Source organism: Anser anser (assembly GCF_964211835.1).
Source record: "Anser anser genome assembly, chromosome: 1".
Lineage (NCBI taxonomy): Eukaryota > Metazoa > Chordata > Aves > Anseriformes > Anatidae > Anser > Anser anser.
Genome location: NC_139720.1, coordinates 11,082,758 through 11,098,083, shown reverse-complemented (window position 1 = coordinate 11,098,083; position 15,326 = coordinate 11,082,758). Strand labels below are relative to the sequence as shown.

At 35.1% G+C, this 15,326-nt stretch overlaps 2 long non-coding RNA genes across 2 annotated transcripts in view; one reads left to right on the top strand and one right to left on the bottom strand.

Moving 5' to 3' along the window:
• LOC310903318 overlaps positions 1–15,326 on the bottom strand; it is a 111,557-nt gene that overhangs the window by 86,632 nt on the left and 9,599 nt on the right. The window lies entirely within an intron of this gene.
• On the top strand, positions 914–13,446 carry LOC310888948. The gene is made up of 2 exons (XR_014576276.1): positions 914–2,296; positions 13,098–13,446. It is a non-coding gene; the product is annotated as an uncharacterized lncRNA (long non-coding RNA).

Below are 15,326 nucleotides of genomic sequence, written 5' to 3'. Positions count from 1 at the left end.
ATTTAGGAAGCGATCAGTTTGTAATTCCATATGTTAAATATTAAAATAAATTGTCTCACACTGGTACTCTGGTAGATGTCACTTCACAGTGAATTAAAATTGCTTCAGACTTCAAGAATCAAAGAAGAATTCAAAATTATTCTGCTATATAGTCACACTCACGGATATAATTAAAGGTCTGTCAGCACTTTCATTATATAAAGCCATTTTTAAGCAGTTTATAAGTTGGCCATGACATTTTGCTTAAAGCTGGAAATGGGCTGTGAGTTTCCTGCCTGGAAGTGATTTTTTGTTTCTTATGAATGTAATTGGAATCAGATTATATCCCTGTGTTTCTCATCCGTGACAGAGGAGTTAAAAAACATTATCTGTTTTTTATATTTCTCCCACACATACAAAATATCTCTTTACTTCAGTTTACCACCTTGCAGATAATTAGGCTGTATGATGATATAGGCAAATGAAACATATCCAGTGCACAAGCTGGCCCACAGTCACGCATACAGGTTAAAAAAATGCTCTACTATGGTTTTGGACCGTCTACTGGACATGGTGTGGGAAACTACAGTGTTCAGGGGCACTTTGGGGAACATCACAAGCCCACTGCAGATTAGATATGGCCATACCATTTTTGAGGTTTGGGAATTTCATAATTCTTTTGTAAACTATGACAACACATTTGGCCTTAGGGCCAGAGAAGAATCCTATTTTCTTTTCCATTTGTTTTATAGATATCAAATAGAGGAGTCTGTTTTATTTGCCATTATAGACCTAGTGTTATTATACTTTGCAGAGTATATAGTAGTGTACAACCATTTTGAAATTGAGTTTGGTTTGAACTTCATTCTAAGTAAGAAGCTAATTTCCATGTGACGCTCAAAACAGACAAAAAATGTTGCTCAGCTATTAATACCAGTATTTGTCAAAAATGCATCAGTAGTTAGGCAGAGCTTACTGCCTAACCAAAGAGTGAGATTGTTATACATTCTTTAAAGGATGGCTCACAGATAAGCTGTTTGTGGATTTTGGAGGCCATAGGCAAGATGAATGTATGCACAGTCTTTGCCAAGGAATCCTTTGAAAGGAAAGTGCTTGCTCATTCCCAAGAGAAATCATGAGATTGATGAAGAGGTTAAAGGCTCAGCATGCCCATCCACCATTCAAACAAACCTTTTCCAGTATATGGAGTATTTCCAGTACTTCTCTCATCACTTTGAACGGCATCCCAAGTGGAGTCACAGGTTGTTCTCATGAGTGAAAAATAAGCAGTACAGACTTTATTTATTTATGAACAAGTGTCATCATAAATCAGGCAATATGACTGAGATACTTACTTTAATTTAATTAGTAGATAAAATAATTTTTAAATCAGAAGACTCACAAAGCATTAAATCCTTGGGGAGAAGGTTACTGGAGCCTGTTTTACCTCTAGCCTCACTTAGAAAGGTAACTAGAAGGACTCAGAGATGAACTGTTTTGGGAAGGTCAACACTGTATGATTGAGGAAGACATTCAGACGCTACCCATAGCAGGGGATTGGTCTGTCCCATAAACATACCAATAGCATGGTGATATAACTTTTGCCAAATTCTCTGCCTGGGAAAAATAATTAACACCAACATAGTGTCACTAGTTCATCTAAGATAGAAGGATAAGTTAATTATTTATTTTGAACAGGCACTCAGGAGACTGCAAATTTTATTTCCATAAACGATATGGACACACATGCAATCACAGTTAATTTCCCAACCATGTGTTGTCATTAAAAGGGCATTTAGTTGCAGCTGTCATGAAATTTCCATGTACCATGAAAGTAATTATTGACCTGACATCTAATGTCACTGGTGGATCGACCCTTGCACCTTGCTAAGGGAATCATCCCTGAGATTCCCCAGCTGTCTTTGAATTTGTGGCACTATGAATATCTGTAAAGAAATTCAGCACTTGAAAAAGAAAGGAGAAACCAAATCACCAAAGTTATCATCTGGAAAAAAAATAAAAATATATTAACGCTTCAGCAAAAAGGCTAGATGCTTGCTAAAAAATTGGGAGCAACATGATTCACCTCTCCTCCCACTCAACCCTTCACACACACACACACAAAGGAGAGGGAGAAAGGGAAGGAAGAGGTGGGGGGAGGAGAGGGGGAGGGTGAAGGGAGAGAGGGAGAGAGGAGGGGACGGAGGGGGGAGGGAAAGAAGAAAACAAAGAAACTAAGGTTCAGCTGAAATTTAGCCCTTATCATCCCAGCTATGAGGACTGAGGAGGATTCATTGAGAACTAGCTAGATAAAAAGGTATGTTTTCCCTTCAGAAAGACCTTGGTAGTCTGGATCTACCCTGACTGAGTAGCAGTGATGACCTAGAGAAGCGAACAGCAGGGCTCAGAATGGATGTTCTTTGTAGATTGCTTTGCTATAAAAGCTAACTAAACAATCAAAGAAATATGAGGATTTGGCTTGAGACTCTCATTCAAAGTTAATGGAAGCCCCAGACCTAGTGAATTATGGACTCCATCTGCTGCTATTGACTCTCAGTGAGTTGGAAGTAAATATAGTCTCTGTGTCTTACGCAGATAAGCCATGTGTTTTTCTTGTTATTTTTCCAGTTTTCACAAGTATACTTAATGCAAAATGCAATGTTGTTGTTTGCCTGATGTTCCAACTGGTTGTGGGGTGACACAGCACAAGAAAGTTCCGAAAAATAAAAAATAAAAGGTTTATCAGCTACTTCATTTGAAATAGCAGCTACTTTTGCAGATATAAAATGCATTCTATTGCTGTCGCTGCCTCAGACTTCTGAACTCCTCTAGTGAGAAGCAGCAAGGACTTCATAGTCCAAAGAAAGTAACAGTAATATAACAGTATCTAAATGGTAGATATTAAGCGCAAATATATATATAAGTAGGTAATACAGAAGTAAAAGTACTAAAATTTGTTTTGAGGTATCCTGTATAGAGCCAAAAAGAAAACAGAACGCAAGCCTCAAGGAACCATTGAAATGGGAAGAATCCTGTTTTGATTATTTGAACATTCACTGTAGCATTGTATGCCAGCTGATGTAAGGAAAAGCAGATTTAGCTTACAAGAACTGCTAAGTATTGCTTCAGATCTTGGCAATACTTATTTACTCTTTCACCTATTTAAGAGAATAAAATTTAACAGTAATCACATAGCTTTTTTCCAGATCAATTAAGTAAGTGATTTTGTGTTCCTGTTCAACAATTCCCAAACAGTCCTTTGTAATCTATGCAATCATTAAAAAGTCCAGGAAAAAATAAAAAATTCTTTCTGTTTTTCTCTCCTCTCCTCTCCTCTCCTCTCCTCTCCTCTCCTCTCCTCTCCTCTCCTCTCCTCTCCTCTCCTCTCCTCTCCTCTCCTCTCCTCTCCTCTCCTCTCCTCTCCTCTCCTCTCCTCTCCTCTCCTCTCCTCTCCTCTCCTCTCCTCTCCTCTCCTCTCCTCTCCTCTCCTCTCCTCTCCTCTCCTCTCCTCTCCTCTCTCCTCTCTTCTCTTCCCATCTCATCTTTCATTTCTGCTCTGGATTTTAATTTAGGTCTCCCTCTGAAAGTCTTTTTGTTCTTAGAAGATGTGTTTTGCCATTATTGTATTCCCTGAGTTGCATATTCTGAAAGAAAGAAAACAAAATATATACATATATACATATATATACATATATATATATAATCTAGTACATCTGAGATCTGTTCCTGGGACTCATTAAGAAATGCAATGGATCCATGAAAACTGGCTTTTAGACTATGGAAGAAAAATCCTTGGAATAAATTTGACGTCAGAGGAAAATTAAACATAGCATGACTTCACCCTCCCATGGCCCAACATTTCTAGAAACTCTCCCATCTGATACTAGAGACAAAGTGGATAACAGGGATAAGGCTGATTTTGCTAAAAACAGTTTTATTTATACATTTACTCTAATAAAGAATGAGTGAAGGGCTGTTCTGCACATGGGCAGCTATTTTAAGCTTATTTCACTATGCTCATTGAAGACTACTGGAGAACAGAGAACATGTAGAAAAGAGCACATGGAAAGCATCATAGAATCATAGAGTCATAGAATGGTTGGGATTTGAAGGGAAGTTAAAGATCATCTAATGCCAATCCCCCTGCCATGGGCAGGGACACCTTCCTCTAGATGAGGTTACCCCAAGTCCCATCCAACCTGGCTTCGAACGCTTCCAGGGACAGGGCATTGACAGCTTCTCTGGGTAACCTGTTCCAGTGTTTCATCACCCTCAGAGTAAAGAATTTCTTCCTCATATTTAATCTAAATCTACCCTTTTTTAGTTTAAAGCCATTACTCCTTGTTCTATCACTACACCCCCCAAAATAGTCCCTCCCCAACTTTCCTGTAGGTCCCTTTTAGGTACTGGAAGGCTGCTATAAGGTCTCCTCAGAGCCTTCTCTTCTCCAGGCTGAACAATCCCAACTCCCTAAGTGTGTCTTCATAGGAAAGGTTCTCCAGCCCTTTGATCATCTCTGTGGCCATCGTCTGGACTCCTTCTAATATGTTTGTATCCTTCTTGTGCTGGGGGCCTCAGACCTGAACACACTACTCCAGGTGGGGTCTTACAAGAGCAGAGTAGAGGGGGAAGAATCACCTCCCTTGACCTGCTGGCCATGCTGCTTTTGATGCAGCCCAGGATACAGTTGTCTTTCTCAGCTGCAAACACACACTGCCAGCTCACGTTAAGCTTCTCATCCACCAGCACTCCCAGGTTCTTCTCCTCAGGGCTGCTCACAATCCATTCTCCACCCGGTCTGTATTTGTACTTGGGATTGCCCTGGCACAAATGCAGGACCTTGCACTTGGCCTTGTTGAACTTCATGATGTTTTCAGAGGCCCACCTCTCAAGCCTGTCAGGGTCCCTCTGGATGGCATCCCTTCCCCCAGCAATGTAAACTGCACAACACAGCTTGGTGTCATCAACAAACTTACTGAGGGTGCACTCAATCTCACTGTGCATGTCACCAACAAAGATATTAAACACCACCGGTCTCAATACTGACGCCTGAAGAACACCACTCATTACTGATCTCCACTTGGACACTGGATCTTAATCTTCATCAAATTTATAATGATTCAGTCTTTTCATTTTAATGCATATGTTTTAAATATTAAAGATAAAAAGAGAACATGAACTACAATAATTGCTTTTCAAAAAAAAATTTTTTTGGAAGTTCCAATCTTTGCAAGTTAAAAGAGGTGGAGGCTGTGGGACAGAGTCTCAACTAGAGTAAATTAAAGTCAATGGAGTGAAGCTTAGTGATTAAGCAATAATTTGTTTCTTTGTTATTTATTATGTACCTGCCAGTTTAATGAACTTATGGTAATCTTTTAGACAACATCTAATGTAACTTAAGGTGTTATATGTGCTCCATCACTGCACCATGAAAGCAGTAGATTTTTTTAAACTGTGCAGATTTTGATTCTTAAACAAATTGTTCTGAATCCCACATTTGGGAATACAATTTTTCTATTACTTCACCAGTTTTACTGTTCTAAGAAAGTTAAGCAGTATATTAATAACTAATTTTATAATGCAGTTTATATAGATAATAAACTTTCAGACTCTTGGAAAGATGTGTCACACAAAATAGTTCAGTACAATGAAAAAACATGTTTTGACTCTGTCGCAAGCCCCTTGTGAAAATCACAGAGATTGGACAATGTTTTCCTATCAAGTCTACAACATTACACTAGGTATTGTAATATGAATACCACTATCTAAAAAGAGTTAAAACTTCCACTTAAGTTTCATGATGACGTATTCCAAAATAAATTAACTATACTGCATATTCTTTCTTAAAATAAAGTAGTTCAAGCCATTATAAAAGTAATACCTTTTTATTACTGTTAATAATCAATGTTTGTCTTTGCCAGTTCTTAGCCAATTTGATGCTGCTTTCTTATTTTCAGGCCAGCAGGCTGACTGGCAAGCAAACCAAACAGCTGCACGACCTGCTAGTTTCAGCTTAAACTTTGAGTGTTCAGCTCTTCTGAAAATCAGGTCAGACAGTTGAGGTCAGAATCTGGACTGCTCTCAGTTCCCTACCATACTAATTTGGAGTGTGCTAAAGAAAAAACAAAGCAGCTGATTGATGAAGTCCTTTCTGTCTTTAAAGCTTGTAAAATTATTGCTAATGATTATTTATTTATTTATTTTTAATACAAGAACACGATTAACTTTTTCAAGATGGAAGCAAGTATAAATAAAAACAACATTTGTCCTTAATATGTTGATTTACCTCCTGTAAGTTTGTGTAAATGATATTGATGCAAGAGATCATATAGATGTCACTATTTTTGAGTGTGACTGTTTAGAATTGCTTTGCCAACATATTTTTAAGTATTCACTTAAAGTTCATTCTGTTTGTACTGAAAATTAATTTTCCTAAAAATCTATTTCTGACATTAAAGTGATTTCACTTGGAAAATTAGAAATTTCCATTCATTTTCATTTCTTCTATTACTCCATTTGACTAAGCAGACACAAGTACAGAGAAAGTAATTTAAAAAATGTAAATATGGGAAATTTCTCAGAGTCTGTATGTACATTCAAAGGTAAAAAGTTGGAATTCTTTAATGAATAAACCACAAAAAAAAATCTGTCAAGAAACCCATTTTTTTTTTCAAAAAAGTAAAAATTTTGCAAAGTAAAAATTATCAATTCCAACTCTTTTACTCAAGTTTCAAAATTATTATCAACTCATGAGCTAAATATGCTAAATATTTCATTCAGAAAACATCCAGCCTCCTGTCCCTGTAGTTTTTATTTCTAGATTCCAGTAATCCATATTTGGGTGATTTGGTACATTGAAATTTGAATTTATATTCTGATTATTCACATCACTTTCTAAATGACTCTCTGTGTTCAATACATATACCTACACTCTTTTATAACATTTTCATAAAATAACTTTTGGGTCAGATTCTGATCTCAGTTACCTAACTGACACTCCAGATATATAACTGCCTCTACGTGTGTGCATACAGAGTTAAAAGAGAAAAAGAAATAATTACAGTATTCTTTTAGTCTTAAGAATATGAAAAGCACCTCCTAAAAACAGATAACATCTAACGTCAAGAAACAAAAGATATTTTTTTGAATCTGAAACAAAAGAATGGTTTTGCAGCAATCATTGAAAATAACGTTGAGATTATATTTAATTCATTTATTAGGAAGAACTCCTCAGGCACAGGGAAAACCAGACTTTCTTGGTTTATTTTCATTCCTAAACCCCAGAAGCATGATCAGCATCTAAAATGACAACTCTAAGGTTCTTTTACTTTGTTATAAGTATTTGAGTGTAAATAACTTCATATTTTTAAATATTCCTGGCCTAAGAAGAGGTAATAGACTGAGCTTGATCAATACATTTCATCTTGATTCAGTCTTGCTTCCTGTCCCACTCTGACCATCTGACCTCTATTTTTTTTTTACTCCAGAAGTTATCCTTTTGCAGCACATGCTACGTATATCACTGGCCAGCACACTTGAATTAATTATGTTTTCCTGAAGAAGAAATGAGACAAGAAACTAGGCCAATTATTAACTGTTAACCAACAGAAACACATTCACACTAGTTGTCCCAAATGTTCCCTGTGTCTCTGTTTAAAATTAATCCATCAGAAAATCACATGGAGGATGCTCAAGACCCCCCTCTAATTATTTGAAATTATGTCATTAAATCAGACAACTGCTGGCACTGCAACTCAGCAGGCGCTAATTTAACCCATATGTTTTGGGAATGTTCCTTCACCCATTTGTCCTAGTCAGAATTTATGCAAGAATTATTTTTTTCCCTATAAAATAAAATTTGTATTACAAGCTAACCATACAATTTTAAGTCTGATGGATTCTAAATGGAAGCTGCATAAATATGAGAAAAACTTTAGCTCAGCAAAACATATAATGACTTATTGGAGACTAATGTTGTAGAAAGGAAGATCCAAAAAGTGCCAAAAATCTGAAGGCTGGAGCACAGGCATGGAAGTCCAGTACACCATGGAATTATGCTTCATAAAAAATATAATCAAGATAAAATACTACAGATATATTACATTAGTCTGGAAATACTTTACTAAAAAAATTAATGTGTGCCTTCATCTCAGCCTCATTTTCACATTGTCTTTCTCCAGTTCTCTCTTCTTTTTCTTCATACTATTTCTTTCCTCATTTTTTCCTGATTTGTCACATTTTTAATAACTTCCCATATTTCTCTTCTGTTTTATCTTCTCATATTACTTCCTAGTCTTTTCTATGTTCAGTATACCTTCCTTTGAAATCTTTTCATGAAGTAAAGGGATAAAATATGTTTAATGCCTAACACCATTTGGATTTTTGTAAGCCAATGTTTTCAGTACACACAATGCAGTGTAAATAACCTATGTATCAGCTTTTCACACTACTACTTACTCCAAAATGCTTAAGAATTGTAACTAGGACAAGTAACTGCTGATTAAGTTATGGTGATGCGATAATGAAACTGATTTTTTTCATATTTGGGATTTTTTTTCTTAAAAGCAATAAAATTTTGAGTTTATTAAAAATAATAATGAGAAAAAAATATATATATATATCTTAGTTGTCTATTTACTATGTGGTTAAACATAATACCAAAAAGATAATGCAGGAAGTACTTACCTACACAAAAATATATCCTCATTATTTATAGTTTTGTTTTTTACTGTGATTGTATCAGTGCATGATTTAGGTGGTTTATTTGTTTTGTTGTTGATCTTGTTTTTTGTTTGTTTCTTTCTGTTTTGTTATTTTTTTTTTCTCTGAAGCAACAACTTGCCATCTGGACATGTTAAAGTGCATAAAATAAATAAGACACATGCAGAAACAATAACCTCATTCTTCAAACTTTCTTTTTTGGGGGCTATACATTTTTATGCAATTTGCACTCCTCAACTATCATTTGGATTTTGTTTTTGTAATTGTTCATCATCATGAGACTTAAGTATATAATTCTGTATTAATAAACACTTCAGCCAATTAAAGAATAGGTATATCTTTAAAGGAAATCCAGGGGATGTATGCAGTTTAGATTAGGATATTTTTCTTCATTCTTACAAGCAAATTGAGAATTGTAAACAACACTTTTTTAAGAAAAGTCAAAATACAATATTACTAAAGCAAGCCCATTCTTTTGACTATGCGACTTTTCCACAAATTTAATGTTCTTGTCTATGTCATATGATAGAGAACAACAGTGAACTTGATTAAAGCTTGGTTGCAAAATCTGATACATGAGACCAAACTTTTGGTGCCTCAAGGGAGAACTTCACTCAGCCACAGGCTTTGGGATCTCATCCCAGGCAAACCATTCCTTCCTTTGCAGAAAGAGTTTTGAGATCTTACAGCCTGCATTCCAGTAAAGTTCTTAAAGCCTTAACTGGCAAAGGCTTTCCTTAATTCCTTTACAAAGTATTAGGTGAACATTAGTCTCTTCTCTCCCTGATTGACATGAAGTTAACAAAAGACAAAAACAGTGGAGACAGAAACTGGAATTTAAGAAAATAATGGATACGTAACTACAGTTATTTCCATAGAAAATTCCCAAAACTGGACTGGCTGAACAAATGGTATGAAAATCTGAGAAATGGAGACTCTACAGTAGCTGCAGGGGGAGAAGAGCTTACCCATAAGCTGATTCTGCTATGAAAACTTGAAAGTTACTGATTACCTTAAAAACAGTCAAGACAAACTCTAAATCCCTACTGAGTGCTCATCTCCCTTCACATACTTTCAGTGAAGATATATGTTACCATCTGTTTAAAAAATTCACCTGTACAGCTGTTTTCCTCAGGTAGAACATCAGAGATAAAACCAGATATGAATAGTTTCATTGGGTTAGTTAAAACATGACTAAAAACTAGAACAGCAGAGACATACTATAATTTATATATCTTTTCAGAAATTATTTACAATTTTTCCTTCTCCTCTGAGCAGCTGTAAAACATTCTTGCATTCTTTTCTTATGCCTAGTGAGATCCAGGAAGGACAGCTTTGCCTCAGCTTTGCCTCAGGGGACACATGGCATGACACACATATGATACAGCATACTTTCATGAAGATGAATATATATTATCTTGTTAAAAAAAAAAAAAAAAGTTAATATAAAAAAAATAGGACCTGATTAATGAAATAAATAGGTTATATTCCACTAAATAAAATTAAAGTTTATTTAGTTCAAATCTAGACATCTAAACATCTAAAATTCAATTGAATGTTTCCCTGCATGTGTGTTCTCCATGTCTGTCTTTCTGCAGACTCTAACAGTGTTTCATTCCACAGGTTATGTTGGATTATTTTATATCTGCCATAGTGAGGAGCTTCTGATACACAATAAATAATTTTTCTGTGGTACTTCAGGTTTTTGACAGAATCCATTTGGAGTTTGCATTAAATATCTTATGACTCAGTTTGAACCCTAATAAAATCAACAGAAAGTCTCCCAAGTATGTGCACTGGAATTGTATTTAATCTTTGTTTTTGTAGGCTGTGGTTTTCCAAAGCATCTCTCCTCAACCTTATTTTTGAGGAGTTTGTAGTAAAAATGCATGTTAATACATAGTCTTGAACTGAAAACATGCTTTTATAAATATAAAAATAATTTTTATATTAACCATTTAGCTGCAAGGTAAGTGTCAGATACAAAAAGGGGTAGTGGAAATGGTTGGAGTAAATTCTTTCTGAAGCGTTGCCACTCCTATTGTCTAATCCTCTTCCCCTCTCCACAGGACTTTTATTGCACAATATATCTTACAGCAAAATTCTTCTTTAAAATCAATAGAAAGAAATAGGAAGAGTTTAAAAAAGAAACACTCTCTTTGGAATAAACATTGTTTACAGATCATTTTGTAGTCTTACTCTAGAGTTGTTTTCATAATCCAGAGCTGGTTCAGAGCTTTTATAAATCATTCACTATCTGGATCGACTAAAAAGAATGTAGCTGTTTTAGCTAAAGAATGCAGAAAGAAAAATGAAAAACAAAATGGTTAAATGAGCAATATGATTTTTTTTCCTTAAGCTGTTTTAGAAAGTACTCTTGAAAATAGCATACTGTGAGAGTTGATATTAATCATATGAGGACAGATCATATTAAAAAGGAAAAAAAAAAAAAAAAAAGCCTAGTGATCTAATTCCAAACATCAGAAGGACTGTGAATCCTGTTAAATTTTCATTTCCATACTTCCCAATTATTTTTATATTTTAAAATTTACTTTTGATGATGCTCAGAACCATAAATCATTTTATTTTACAGCCCTTGAGTCTTAGGATCTATGAATACAGAAGAAAATCTGTTTCCTATTTGTATGCTCTACTGTTTGGAATTACATACTAGCAGAAGAAAATCTTTCCTTACACAATCATGATAACACAAAAATATATGAAAGTGTCCTTGCTTCGGTATGACTAGTCAGCCTCAATTGGGAAGATCTGGTATGTTATTTTACTTGAACTTTGAACAATAAGTTCTTGGCTCAGAAAAAGAAGAATGGTATTACAATATATATATGGGTCATTTACACCATTCTGTTTCTGTTTTGTAACTGCAATTTACTGTGAGACTCACAGGCAGAGGATCGACTGTTCCCAGTTTAACATGAATTTCTATCAACTTTATCTCAGTTAATTCCCAGTCTGGGCACTTGTTCTCTTAGGTTTTAAAATCTTTATTTATTTATTTATGTTCAGTCCAAAATTCTACTGTGGACCTCAGTTACTCTTTTCCAATGCAAATTACTATGCATTTGTCAAGAATTTGTCATTTAAAAGAAAAGAATTTTCATCAAAAAAAAAATCTCAATCTCCTATCACTGCGTTCGAAGAAGCTTGCTGCTTTTCAAATATATCACAGAAACACTTACTAAATATACCTGTCTTCCTTGCATTAGCTTTAAAAAATTCTCCGTCTAACAATGGGGCTAAATTATTATAAAGTTTTCTTTTGTTTCTAATACACTTAAACATTTAAATAATTTGGAAGAATATGTGTACAATTTATATAGATTTCATTGACCCAACTAGAATTCTGTAGTGTTACAGCCAACCAAGATGCTTCTGCAATCACTGGATTTATTTTTTTTTTATAAAGATATGTGATCCTTTACATGCTGAAAATTTAGATCTGTGAGCAAGAAGGGTGATAAAAAATATCAAAGGTCCATCAGGTATCTATTCAAGCCATTATAGTGAAGACAAATTAGTCTCTGAAGGCAGTGACAAATACAAGAAAATGTAAGTCTCTTCATTTTATGGTGTCTCTTCCTATGGGATTTCATGGAAAACTTTTAAATATAGTTACTTGAGTTTGCTTTCAATGAAATTGAAGAACACATCTTTAGTCTTAGACATATCAACCATTCTTCTGCTGTCAGACAAGACAATTTCACAAGAGCACCACAAGCTTCACAATTCTGCCCTGGACTGACTAGGTAAAAAAAAAAAAAAAAAAGAGAAAGATAAGGAACACGTGAAATCAAAAGAGTAAAATAGCCAAAGTGTAATTTTCTTCTTTTTAAAGTTATGAGAAGACTAACATAAGCTAGGAACATTAGCAGGATTTCCAGGGTCTTGATCCTACAACGTTTTCTGTTGAACAGTCTAAGGTACCTACAGAAGACCACTGAAATCAAAAAGTTACGCTTAAACACAGATGTCTGCCCAATTTCCATTGCAATACAAATGCAATGAACTGGGGGTGGGGGGGGGTGGGGGGGGGGGTGGGGGGAGAGTAAATGAAATAATGCTTATTTTACAAAGCAGTAATTAAAATAATTGACATTTTCATTCATTCACATGTATAATTAACAAAAAATCCATTCTTAAAGCATAATTTATCTCTTGCAAAATATGTGCTTTATACTGATGTGTGAATGCCCTAATGCTTGCATCTAAATGGCATTCCTGTTCAGTAATCCTTCTGTTAAGTGATGTTTCAATCAATGGCACTCCAGTTTAGTTTCACATACTTAACAGGCTACATCATCTTTCCACAGATACCTCCCTCACAGTTTTCACAAAGATTTAGAGGAACTTCTGTTTTTCTTTGGCTTTTTTTTCAGAGAGAGAAGTTGAAGCAGAGCATGTCTATGATGCACTGTGGAGTACTGCACAGAATTTCTGAAGTCCTGCCTCTCAGCACCTCCTGCTTTCATGGAGAAGACTCATACCGCTTCATCTTAGCAGTCTCCCCATGGGAGGTTTCCATCTAGGCATGCCCAATGAGAAACCAAGTTACCAAATGTGCACTATTGGTTACATAACAATTTTTCATGTATTATAATCTATTTCAATAGTTTCTTCAGGATATGGATCTCTTGCAACAACTGTATATACAACTACTGAGGTGGTATACATTTCAGGACTTGACACTAAAATGCCTTGGAATAAAATAGAAGATGGGACAACTTAGCTTGACTGAATCAAGTTTTTATATATAAATATGTATTGCATAAATGCTGTCAGCACTGAATATCTCTGGTCGTGAGACAAAAGCTGAATACACATTCATTGATTTCAATTAAATTAATAAAAAACATATTGAATTTAATTAGTTCCAAGAGAAAAAATGACTAAACACCCAGGTGTAGTTAAATATCCTTGTCCAACAAAGGCCATACATGGTACAATAAAGTAAAAGTCAATTCAGAGACTGAGGGCTAAAATTGCTGATGTACTAACTTTCATTCATTTCTTAAATACAACCATTCACTGGCACAATTTAACCTTAAAACCTCTCAGAGCACAAAGCCAAGAACAGAAAACGGAGCTAGTCTGGACCTTCCAGATGCCTGTCTTCTAGCAGATAATGATCCTGCAGTGTGAGGGGGATTGGAAATAGATGATCTCTAAGGTCCCTTCCAACACAAACCATTCTATGATTCTGTGATCTTAAATGGAGAATTGTTCCTTTGCTTATTCCCTTCAGAGCAGATGAAAGTGTATTCAATTTAGATAACTATACAAGTCTCATTCCATTTCTGCTATTTCTCATTCAGCATCGGAAAATCATCTCTTTAATCCCTTGGATTTATGATGTTATTCTGCATCACCACCTTGGTCAGTTTCTTACTTACCTGTCTTGGTTAGAAAGGTTTTCCCACAAACATTTCCATTACTATCTCATGATGCTCCTCCACTCTGTTCCTTAAATGTATCATTTAGCTAAAAATTGCTACATAAAATTATATAAAATATAGCAATGCTGAGCAGTGTGTCCCTGCGATTTACCATGTGTAGCATATTTCTTGTCTTAAACTGCATTCTATAGCTCAGAGGCTATTTTGTGCCCTAAAACACCTGGCATGCTGTGGTTCTGATCCACTGAATCAGGTGGTATTTAATGTAAGGTGTTGATTTGGGTTTTTGTTATTAAACAAACATTCTGTCTACCTTCATTACAGTGGAAGAGTTATCTGAATATGTGTATAAAATATTGCATTTACCAAATTGCACTATAAATAATGCAAATAAAGCACAAAGAGACTATAGTAAAATTTCGCACGGCATACTTGTTTTTTGCAACCTAGAAAAATTCTCCAAGACAAATCTAAGTTGGCTGCTACAGAAAGTTGGCTTAATACCTCAAAAGAGAGTCCAGGGCACTTGTTCAAACAAATCCTGTACCTCTGGCTCTTACTGCAGCTAGAACAAAGGAAATATAACCAGGCCATGTTTTAAAGAGTGACTCTGAAGTGAGGGGCTATGTGAAAGACATGTATATTGGCAGGGGTGATTCAGATCTTCAGTTCCAATGCACTCCACCAAAATAGATTCAAGCTACTTGAACTTTGCATGACTACATCTAATTTTTCTCAAGGAGTTATCTGAACAGACATGACGAAATGTAACAATAGGTATAGTAATAGTACTATACCTTTAGGTATAGTAATAGTACCTTTCATTGTTTATTTATCTTTGGCTGTGGTGTAGTATGCTATAGGATTTGTTTTCTCCTTATCATATTAACAGTCTTCTGTTGGTTGTGCCATTTAAGTTTTACTATCTATAACAAAAGCAACATGAGAATTATGAAGTCATTGTCTATAAACGTTGCCTTCCTTGCACACATATTTGTGTTTGAATCACACTTTTCTACTGAATATACTTTGAAGTTCAATGCTAACTTGATTGCTTATGTAGAAAAAAATGGTTTACATTCACATTATTTGTTAGTATTTAGAAGCAAAAATAAAAATAACTAACTAACAAAATAAATAAATAAATCTAAATAAATCTGGTGTCTCTCAGTTCCAGAGGCACTGGGTGATCTTTAGGCTTTTCAAGATTTT